This window comes from Diabrotica virgifera, chromosome 9 (genome assembly GCF_917563875.1).
Source record: "Diabrotica virgifera virgifera chromosome 9, PGI_DIABVI_V3a".
NCBI classification, from domain to species: Eukaryota; Metazoa; Arthropoda; class Insecta; order Coleoptera; family Chrysomelidae; genus Diabrotica; species Diabrotica virgifera.
Window position 1 is genome coordinate 16,412,671 of NC_065451.1, and position 11,404 is coordinate 16,424,074.

General features: G+C 31.3%; 1 long non-coding RNA gene across 1 annotated transcript; it reads right to left on the minus strand.

Annotated features, from left to right (window-relative positions):
- Nucleotides 1-448: 448 nt before the first annotated feature.
- Nucleotides 449-6,994, minus strand: LOC126892506 (uncharacterized). The gene is made up of 2 exons (XR_007700879.1): nucleotides 6,403-6,994; nucleotides 449-677 (listed from the first exon to the last, which is right to left on the minus strand). It is a non-coding gene; the product is annotated as an uncharacterized LOC126892506 (long non-coding RNA).
- Between the last annotated feature and the right edge of the window lie 4,410 nt (nucleotides 6,995-11,404).

Below are 11,404 nucleotides of genomic sequence, written 5' to 3' on the forward strand. Positions count from 1 at the left end.
TAATATTTGAGTTATCCTCCCTCTCAAAAAGGTCCGGAACATTGTTTAAATAATCAAAATGTCAAAAAATTAAGGAAAAATTCGATTTTTTTCTTCGTTTTTTGATTATAACTTTAAAAGTATTCATTTCCGAGAAAAGTTGTACTGACATAAAAGTTGCGTAATTAAATTTTCTACAATATGGAATTGGTTACAAATTTAAAAAATAGTCACCCTAGTTGCAAAATAGCAATAATTGCGAAAAAAACATACAAAAACAAGTATTCGCATTTTACGTTTTTCAACCATTTATGCTACACTTAGGACCTTCATATTTCACCCAGAAAAACTTCATGATACAGTAAAACAATACTCTAAATTTTGTTAAGATCGGATTAATACATTTTGCAAAATAAATTTTGCAATCCAGCTTTCGCAAAAAAATTCATGTTAAATATTTAAAGGCAAATTCAGAATTTAATACATTTATTCTAATATCTAGGTACACATGTCTTTCTATCACGAAATACTATAATCGACTCATTAAATACTTCATTATCCATATTCGGGCATCTATGCTGTTTGTCAGAACATCCATTTCTTTTAGTCATCCGTCAGGGCCGGCGTAGAAAATATTCTTTACAGTCGGCCACGCTTCCCTTATCCACGTCCTCGTGGATCCGATGCCACTGATTTACCTAGATCATAAAAAACATGTTAACTTTAAAAGACAACACTATGAAATAAATAAGACACATGCCATATTAATAATGGGACTACTATCTAATAATTTTACATTAAATCTAACAGGAGTCATCCATCCAGTTCATCTTAAGTTGGACCTGAAATATTAGCTTAAGATCTACAGCTAGTAAATTTCTTTAAAAAAAAACATGCTACACCCATAGTGAGAAAACAACTCTTATAAGTTCGCTTCTAAATTATGCAATAAGAAAGCAACTCTCATAAGTTCGATTCTTTAGTAAATTACATTAAAAACAACATGCAATAGGTAAACATGCTATACTAATAGCAAGACAACAACTCTAAGAGTTGTAAGATAAGAGTATAAGACCATAAGAGTACAAGACTTATAAGTTCGCCTCTAAAATATGCAATACCTGCAATAAGAAAACAACTCTTATAAGTTCGCCTCATTAGTAAATTCCATTAAGCAAAACATGCAATAGGTACCTATAGTAAGAAAAGAGCTCTTATAAGTTCGTTTCTTTAGAACTTGCCCTCTCCAAACCCCTTACCATGGGTTGGAAGAGCCGTGGTCTAAGAGCTAGTTTCTTATACTTTTGTGGTCAACCATCTTAAGAGATCCGTTTCGTTAGGACCCTTATAAGTTCGTTTCTTTAGAACTCGCCTAGGACTCTTTAAGAACTCGTTTCGTAAGAGTTCTGTTGCTAGCTATCTTCGAGATCCGTTTCGTTAGGACTCTTATAAGTTCGTTTCGTTAGAACCCTTGTAGCTAGCTAACGTGTGATCCAAAATCATTGCCATCACAGGTGGCTCTAAATTACAGAGATAGCTATACAGTGCATGTCTATTCTTAATTCAGATATATTTTCCAGTTTACGTCAACTTTGCAGTGTACGTCAACTTAACAAGAAAAGTTAGGTTATGTAGAGATGTTGGCGATGGACATATACAGCATCTTGTTTGATTGTATTTATTATTGTTACTTATAATTTCATTAATTCTTTTTATTTTTGACTTAAGTTCTGTGTTAAAGGTTTTGACTAATTTTTTTATGTTTTATAATATTAATCAAAATTAATTGATAAACCAATGATATAAATTCAGATTAAAACAAGACATACGTAATTTTTTTTGTACAGCTAGCTTTGATCACAATAATTGTGGATCGCTCGTTATCTTGGAGATCCGTTTCGTTAGGATCCAAATCCCCTTTGGATTCAGAACTGACGTCAGTATTGAAAGGTTTCATCTTATCGTTAGATGACACACCTTCATTTTTCTTTTGAGATCTCACGGAACCTTGAGGATCCTCGATTACGTAACGATCATGATCTAAAACCCTTTTAAATGATATAAGGATCAAATAATTAGGGAGTCATTCGTTTGACGTCCTCTTGAATTCTTCGTTGAATTCAATCACTTTGTCAAATGTTTGCTTTTATTTGACCTGGTTTGCATCAGTCATTCGTTTGACGTCCGCTTGAATTCTTCGTTGAATTCAATCACTTTGTCAAAGGTTTGTTTTTATTTGACCTGGTTTGCATCAGTCATTCGTTTGACGTCCGCTTGAATTCTTCGTTGAATTCAATCACTTTGTCAAATGTTTGCTTTTACTTGACCTGGTTCGGATCAGTCATTCGTTTGACGTCCGCTTGAATTCTTCGTTGAATTCAATCACTTTGTCAAATGTTTACTTTTATTTGACCAGGTTTGCATCAGTCATTCGTTTGACGTCCGCACATATTTTCGATAGATCGCCCCGGTCTGCCTCCTGTAATGACACTTCGTTGGCCAGAACAGCATCGGCTATACCTCTTGGTTGGTAACCCAACATTACTTCGCGTTTTTTTCTGTGGATGAATTCTTCGTTGAATTCAATCCCCAATTTGGAACGAATTCATCTCAAGTAATCTCGTCTTCACTGCAGGATGATAAAGAAGCTACTATTGTACAATTATATCTTTCCACTTGTCCGTTTACTTTAGGAGCAGCAGTGGAATTCAGAACTTGTTTTATATTAAGTGATGTACAATAATCCTTGAATCGTTGAGAAGTATAGCAAAAACCTCCATCGCTAATTATTCTTCTTGCTACACCAAAGTTTTCAATTGCACTTTTCAAAAAAGTAATCACCGGGGTAACTTTGGTGGACTGCACAGCCTTCATAAAAAAAAAAGAACTTAGTGAAAGCATCGACGATGACAATGAGATAAGAGTTCCTTCGTTTTGACTTTACAAATGGACCTAGATGATCTATATGCAGTGTATCAAAAGGTACTACCACCTTCTCAATAGAATGCACAAGTCCAGGTTTTTGCTTTTCACCAGGTTCCTTATTATATAAGCATTCTAGACAACATCCAATGTATTTCTTAACATAATATTTTCTCATACCTGAGAACCAGTATAATTGAGATATTGCCGAAATAGTCTTTTCTACTGACATGTGACCAGTTCCATAATGATAATGCAAAACAACCTGCCTGCGGGCTTGCCGTGGAGCAACCCACCTTTTGTCTTCTGAAGTTTTTCGATATAGTCTATTGTTTACAATGCAGTAGTTTTGATGGATATCTTTTTCTTCCTTATCTGATGGAGATTTCGACAGCAGATCTATGATAGTGTTGCATCTTCCATCTTTTAATTGGGCATGTAAGATCCAATCTTCTTGATCGATGTTCACAAGGTTTATCTTAACCGTGAGTGCCTCCTCTGGAATTTTTGCGACAGTATCTCTGGTTAGAGCATGTGGCATTTTCGTACCTGGACGGTATTCAATGTCCAAAGTAAATTCTTGAATGGTTAACCACCATCTTTCAATTCTGGGAATTACATCTCTTTTGGTCAATGTGATCCGCACTGCATTACAATCTGTAACCACCTTTAAATGGATTTCGATGAGATAAATTCGAAAATGTTGTAATGAATTTACTACTGCCATGGTTCCTAACTCCAGATTGTAAACAGCAAGGACAGGCCTTGAAGTCAATTTATTCTTGAGGGTTTCGAAAGCACACGCTGTTCGTCATCCCATACAAATTTGAAATCTTTTTTCGTGAGAAGTGTCAAAAGTCTTGCAATCGTGGCAAAGTCCTTTACATATTTTCTGAAGTAACTTGACAAACCCAAAAATTGGCGTGTAGTGTCGACATCAACAGGTTCTGGAAATCGTTCAATTGCTTCTGTTTTCAGCTGTAAAGTCGTGAAATACATACAATCTTTTAATTTTTCTAAGAACTCATCTGCACGTGGAAGTGGAAATCGATCCTTAACAGTCTTCGAATTCAATGCACGATAATCTACACACATTCGATTTTCTCCATTTTTCTTTTGGACTAATAGAATCGGACTTGAATAAGGTGAACTAGATTCTTGAATTACTCCATTAGCCTGTAAATCATCTACGATAGTCTGTACAACTTTTCGTTCATTGTAAGACAAACCATAAGGACGATACACGACAGGATGATCATCAGTAAGATGGATTTGCATTTTAAGAATATCTGTTTTACCCAATTCACTAATGTTTTGTGAAAAACAGCACCTAAATTGATTCAGTAAGTCAAGGAGCTTTACTGCTTACTCCTCAGATAAATTTGAATTACATAACACATAATTTTTGGAAAGCAAACAAGAATTGTGTAAAGAACAGGTCATTATACTAACATCAGAAGAAACACTTTTATCTTCAACACAATCAACACCTCTAGCTACAATTTGAGTTTCACTTACGTCAACTAAGGTGACATGTATTCAAATTATTTGTACCCTGTTCTAGCCAAACCTCTCAACCTGATTTACATGTGGAATATCATAGCAGTTCGTTCCAGTCACTAATAGATCCCAACATCCCAAAAAAAATTCAGGAATGCACTCCGGCTCCACAAATGTTCCATTAGCCGCATCGTTGGGTTGTGCTTGGTGCTGGATGAGCCTTTTTTTTTACTAGTAACTCTAATCTATCGAGTCTATCACTAACATATATTTCGAGTAGTCGAGGAGTGTTGAGACTCTTTTACTTGCTGAAGCTACCCGAACGATGTTCGTTTCTCTAGAGTTGGGAATCTTGGAACTTGTCTGATGATGTAAATGATATTGTCGGTTTTATCTTGTAATCATAGTCGTTACTACTACTGCTAGATTCGGATGTTGAACTTGAACTTAGTCTGGATCCTTTCCTTCAACCCATTGCTTTTGTTTCCTTTTTATATACTATACTTATATAATAATATATACCTACTTATATTCATGCTTTTCAAATAAAATTGCGAAGTTAAATTGAGAGAAGGTTGTTGCTACACGTTGAACAACCTCTCGAACTTAAATAATGCAATATAAGCTCAATACTACACGTTGAATAGCTTATACAGAGCGTTCACCAATCAACCAGACATACCACTTCGAAGGAAGCGCCAAAATGGGCAACACTGTCTATTATTCCACTTTAGTATCGATGCGTAATCGTCCATCGACGGATTTAAACAAATAATACTTTAGGTTCTGAAATTACTAATCTACAATGAGTAGGTGACGTAATATGGTTGTTAAATTACCGGCAAGTGGGTAAATAAACCGGCTGCTCAAATTCCTCAAACATTTATTACCAAACATTTAAAATTAATTTTTTAACTGTTAAAGATGTTCAAAACTCATCTACTCGATAGTAACAGTAATGACTGAATAAATAATTAATTTAAAATAATGCTATTAATGTAAATTAATAAATAATTCACGCAATTAACAAGTAAGGATTTAAAAGAATATTCAAAAACTAAAGCCATAGTCACCGCTATTTTAAAAATGACATTGACACTCTACGACTATACCGTCTCTTCTTCATGTGCCGTGCTCGATTATCGAACGTTGGCTATCAAATTGGCTATAGTAATTTTGTTAACGGCAGCTCGGAAAAGGGATGCAGAGGATCTGTTATACCATTCTCTCAGGTTTTTAAGCCATGACGTTCTTCTTCGACCTGGCCCTCTTCTTCCGTCTATACTCTAAATATTTATAAATGCATGTGTATAAATTATGACAATAACGCATACCTTATTAAATGTGGAAAAACCGGCAGTGCTCACAACTTAAGTGCGCATATCTAATTGAAACCCAAACGCAGTGTATATTCTTATAAATATTTTAATCTATTTTAAATTTAAATCGCGAAATATAAATATTACTAAACGTTGAATAGTTTATATCTCCGTATAGATATTTTAATCTATTTCAAATTCAAATACCAAAATATAAGTCTATTATCTACACTTTGAATAGCTTATAAAAATATAATACATTATTAATATAATAAAATTGTAAAGTTAATAAAAGAGAAGTCTGTTGCTACACGTTGAACAGTTTCTCAAACTTAAATAAGGTAATATAAGCTTAATACTATACGTTGATTAGCTTATATACTATCCTTATAAATATTTTAACTTATTTTGAAATCAAATCGCGAAATATAAGTCTATTATCTACACTTTGAATAGCTTATAAATATATTCCGATAAATATTTTAACCTTTTTCAAAATCAAATCGCGAAATATAAGTCTATTAGCTACACTTTGAATAGCTTATAAAAATATTCCGATAAATATTTTAATCTTTTTCAAAATCAAATCGCGAAATATGTCTATTAACTACACTTTGAATAGCTTATACATCACGATAAATATTTTAATATCTATTAAATAAACTATCTGATAAATACATACAGTTCAATCCTCTTAACCCCATCAGACACAAGTTCGAAGTTCCAACAGACATCCTGTCATAAAAAATATGTGGTACAATGTACATCATTGGCAAAGAAACAGCACAAATTGATCCAAAAACAACTCATAAAAACACCCAGGTGATTCACCGTACTTTAAATTTTATTTACACGTCGCATTTAGTGCAAATTCCGGATAAAATTCCACGTAAAACACTTTAACGTAACAACACTTCACAAGTTCACTTCTTGCAGGAAAATTCCATTGCTACTTTTGTCACTTTCGAAACATTCACATACGATATACTATTATTGTGTTTTTAAACAATATCACTATTAAATAAGTATAAATATAACTTAACACTTGATATAGCACATGGATAATATCCTACCGCTGCTTTGTTAAATATTTAAAGGCAAATTCAGAATTTAATACATTTATTCTAATATCTAGGTACACATGTCTTTCTATCACGAAATACTATAATCGACTCATTAAATACTTCATTATCCATATTCGGGCATCTATGCTGTTTGTCAGAACATCCATTTCTTTTAGTCATCCGTCAGGGCCGGCGTAGAAAATATTCTTTACATTCATTTTTTCAAAATGTTACAGGACTGAAAATAAAGCAGATAGCAAGTTGAATTTTTTTTCCTTATAGAAGTGTACTGTACCTTTCATTTCCAATTTGCAAAATTAAAATCGATTAATTACCACGGCGTCAGGAAATTTTTTTAATAAACAATAATTTTTGGTGTTACGCGCAGGACAGCGGTGTTCGATTCACACAAGTTGATTTCCACCAAAATTTCTTCCAATCTTTATGTAATATATTATTTTTTTACTCTATATTTTGTTGTATTTTAATATTTTAATTCCACAAAAATCAAACTAATTTTATTATTGTTTGGGAAATATTATTTAAACAATTGCTTATGTTTAAAAATAATAAACTTTTATTTTTTAAGTTAAAATATATGAACAAAGCAGGTTTTTGCTAATAAAAGTGTTATTTCCAAGGATAGAGTATGTGTTTTTATTTTGCAATAAACAAATTTATTTATTTATATCGAAATTTAATAAAAATTTAAATGTATCAATCATTATCAAAGTCATTGGAATGCCCAATCAGAGGAAACTATCCGCTGTTCTGCGCGTAGCACCAATAATTAATGTTTATTTAAAAAAATTCCTGACGCCGTGGTGTTAATCGATTTTAATTTTGCAAAATTGCAAGTGAAAGGTACAGTAGACTTCTATATGCAAAAAAAAATTCAACTTGCTATCTGCTTTACTTTCAGTCCTGTAACATTTTCAAAAAATGAATTTTTTTTACGAAAGCTGGATTGCAAAATTTATTTTGCAAAATTTATTGGACCGATCTTAATGAAATTTACAGTAATATTTTACCGTATCATAATGTTTTTCTGGGTAAAATATGAAGGTCCTAAATGTAGCATAAATGGTTGAAAAACGTAAAATGCGAATACTTGTTTTTGTATGGTTTTTTCGCAGTTATTGCTATTTTGCAACAAGGGTGACTATTTTTTAAATTTTCAACCAATTCTATGTTGTAGGAAATTTAATTACGCAACTTTTATGTCAGTACAACTTTTCTCGGAAATGAATATTTTTAAAGTTATAATCAAAGAACCAAGAAAAAACCGAATTTTTCCTTAATTTTTTGACATTTTGATTCTTTAAACAATGTTCCGGACCTTTTTGAGAGGGAGGATAGCTCAAATATTATTATTTGATTTATTTTCAAGCAATTTCTGCAAAAAAATTTTAGTCACCTCTCAACGTCCAAATGTACTAATATTTTTACAGATGGGCCCTGGTCTAGCATGCGTTCATAATTTTCTTGCAAAAATCGAGTTAATTTTATTTGGAGCAGTATTATATTCTACAGAAGTGTGAAGAATCATTCCGCAGTTAATGTAAAAAACAAATACAGTGGTATAAGACAAATTTATATTGTAAACAAAGGAGAGTAGAAAACATATTGGTATATGAGCAACATAGGTATGACATACCGCATGTAAGAGTCTACGTCACGAAGTATCCCTGTCAGTAGTTAAGGGTTAAAGTAAAATGATGTAAAAAAAAGGGTTGATGTTTGGATGTTTTCAGTTGTTCGGGAAACATGCATTTTTCAATCAAATTCTGTAGGGGAGGGAAGGGTAAAATGAAATAGTGGGGTAACGCGAAATAGCTCGTTTTCAAATTCTCCCGCAAACGGAGCCATCACTGTTTTGTAACGGTCGTTTGTCGCTGTTATTGAAAATATCACTGGTTATATATTTTTAAGCGACCATTTGTAAAATGTGTAGGTGAGTGTATTTGCTAATTCTTCTATCTTATTTAACTAAAGATATTTTTGAAAGCAACACACAAAAGCAATCATACTTAACTATGTTTTATATAAAACTAGCTGACCCGGCAGACTTCGTACTGCCTCAATAGATAAAAACAAACTGTTGTATACAATAAACTTAAAATTAACAAAAGGAATTCGTAATTAATAAACAAAAATGCTCGATGTGAATGAGGTTTTATTATTATTTTTAATTAATTACACATGATGTTTGAAATAATAAAGTTTAGTTAGAAGTAACAAAATAAAGTTTGTAGTGCAACAGTTACAATCTTAAATTTGTTTATATTATAATGAATATAACAGCTTTATTATATCTACATTCAAAACAACCATCTATTTATTATTAGGTTCGGGGAGATTCCAAGTCTATAGGTGTTGATTAAATAAAATTAAATTCAATTAAAATTAAATAAAAAGTAAATGAAGTAAATTAAAATTAAATGAAATTGAATAAACGTAAATAAAAATAAAAAAAACTGAATAAAATTAAATACAAATAAATAAAATCATATTAACTTAAATACAATTAAATAAAGTTAAAAAAGAATTAAATAAAAATAATAAATAAATTAAAAAATAATAATAAAATTAAATAAAAGAAAATATAGTCTAATAAAAATAAATAAAATTTAATAAAATGAAATAAAATAAAATAAACAAAAATAAATAAAATACTTAAACTAAATAAAATTAAACAAAATGAATTAAAATTAAATAAAATTTTATAAAATAAACAAAAATAAATAAAATACTTAAACTAAATAAAATTAAACAAAATGAATTAAAATTAAATAAAATTTTATAATTTGCTGCTTGTTCTTTTCGTGTGCTCAGAATTTTTCTCCTGCTTACGGTTCCGTTTAAAGATATTTTTTGAAAATTTCGCAAAATTAAAAAATTCATATTTTGCCCAATTTGAGTCCCAAAGTTAAACTGTGCCACTTCTCTTCTATGAAATTTGTCGCTCGTTCTTCTTCTGTCCTCAGAATATTCCTACGGCTTGAGATATTGTATTTCGGACACCGATTGTGCTAGACAAAAAATTTTAGTACGGTTCTGCTCGGAATTCAGCAAGGAGTCTACCTACTTAATTTCATATTTTTCACGTCATTATTGTGAGAGTTACGGCGTCATGGGCAACCCCCTAATGACATACGGGTATGAAATATAGACAGCAACCTACTCCCAGTACAGTCCAATATACCTGCAAAATTTCATAAAAATCGGTTAAGTCGTTTCGGAGGAGTATGGTAACAAACACTGCGACCGGCGAATTTTTATATAGATGTAAAATATTTAAATGGCTATTAAAAAATAACGGTCTGAGATAACAAATTGAAAATTTAGGATTGTATGTATCTTTTGCTTCTACATCTCATAAAAATAGTAAAAAACGGTTTTTCCAAAAATTAAAAAAATATATCAGGGGGGGCAACACCCCTTATGACGTACGGGTATGAAACTCCATATTATCCTATTCCCAGACCGCTAGAATATACATGTAAAATTTCATAAAAATCTGTTCAGTCGTTCTCGAGTTATAAATGGTGTAACTAACACAACCTCGACTTTCTTTTATATATATAGATGTAAAATATTTAAATGGCTATTAAAAAATAACGGTCTGAGATAAAAAATTGAAAATTTAGGATTGTATGTATCTTTTGCTTCTACATCTCATAAAAATAGTAAAAAACGGTTTTTCCAAAAATTAAAAAAATATATCAGGGGGGGCAACACCCCTTATGACGTACGGGTATGAAACTCCATATTATCCTATTCCCAGACCGCTAGAATATACATGTAAAATTTTAAAAATCTGTTCAGTCGTTCTCGAGTTATAAATGGTGTAACTAACACAACCTCGACTTTCTTTTATATATGTATAGATGTAAAATATTTAAATGGCTATTAAAAAATAACGGTCTGAGATAAAAAATTGAAAATTTAGGATTGTATGTATCTTTTGCTTCTACATCTCATAAAAATAGTAAAAAACGGTTTTTCCAAAAATTAAAAAAATATATCAAGGGGGGCAACACCCCTTATGACGTACGGGTATGAAACTCCATATTATCCTATTCCCAGACCGCTAGAATATACATGTAAAATTTCATAAAAATCTGTTCAGTCGTTCTCGAGTTATAAATGGTGTAACTAACACAACCTCGACTTTCTTTTATATATATAGATGTAAAATATTTAAATGGCTATTAAAAAATAACGGTCTGAGATAACAAATTGAAAATTTAGGATTGTATGTATCTTTTGCTTCTACATCTCATAAAAATAGTAAAAAACGGTTTTTCCAAAAATTAAAAAAATATATCAGGGGGGGCAACACCCCTTATGACGTACGGGTATGAAACTCCATATTATCCTATTCCCAGACCGCTAGAATATACATGTAAAATTTCATAAAAATCTGTTCAGTCGTTCTCGAGTTATAAATGGTGTAACTAACACAACCTCGACTTTCTTTTATATATATAGATGTAAAATATTTAAATGGCTATTAAAAAATAACGGTCTGAGATAAAAAATTGAAAATTTAGGATTGTATGTATCTTTTGCTTCTACATCTCATAAAAATAGTAAAAAACGGTTTTTCCAAAAATT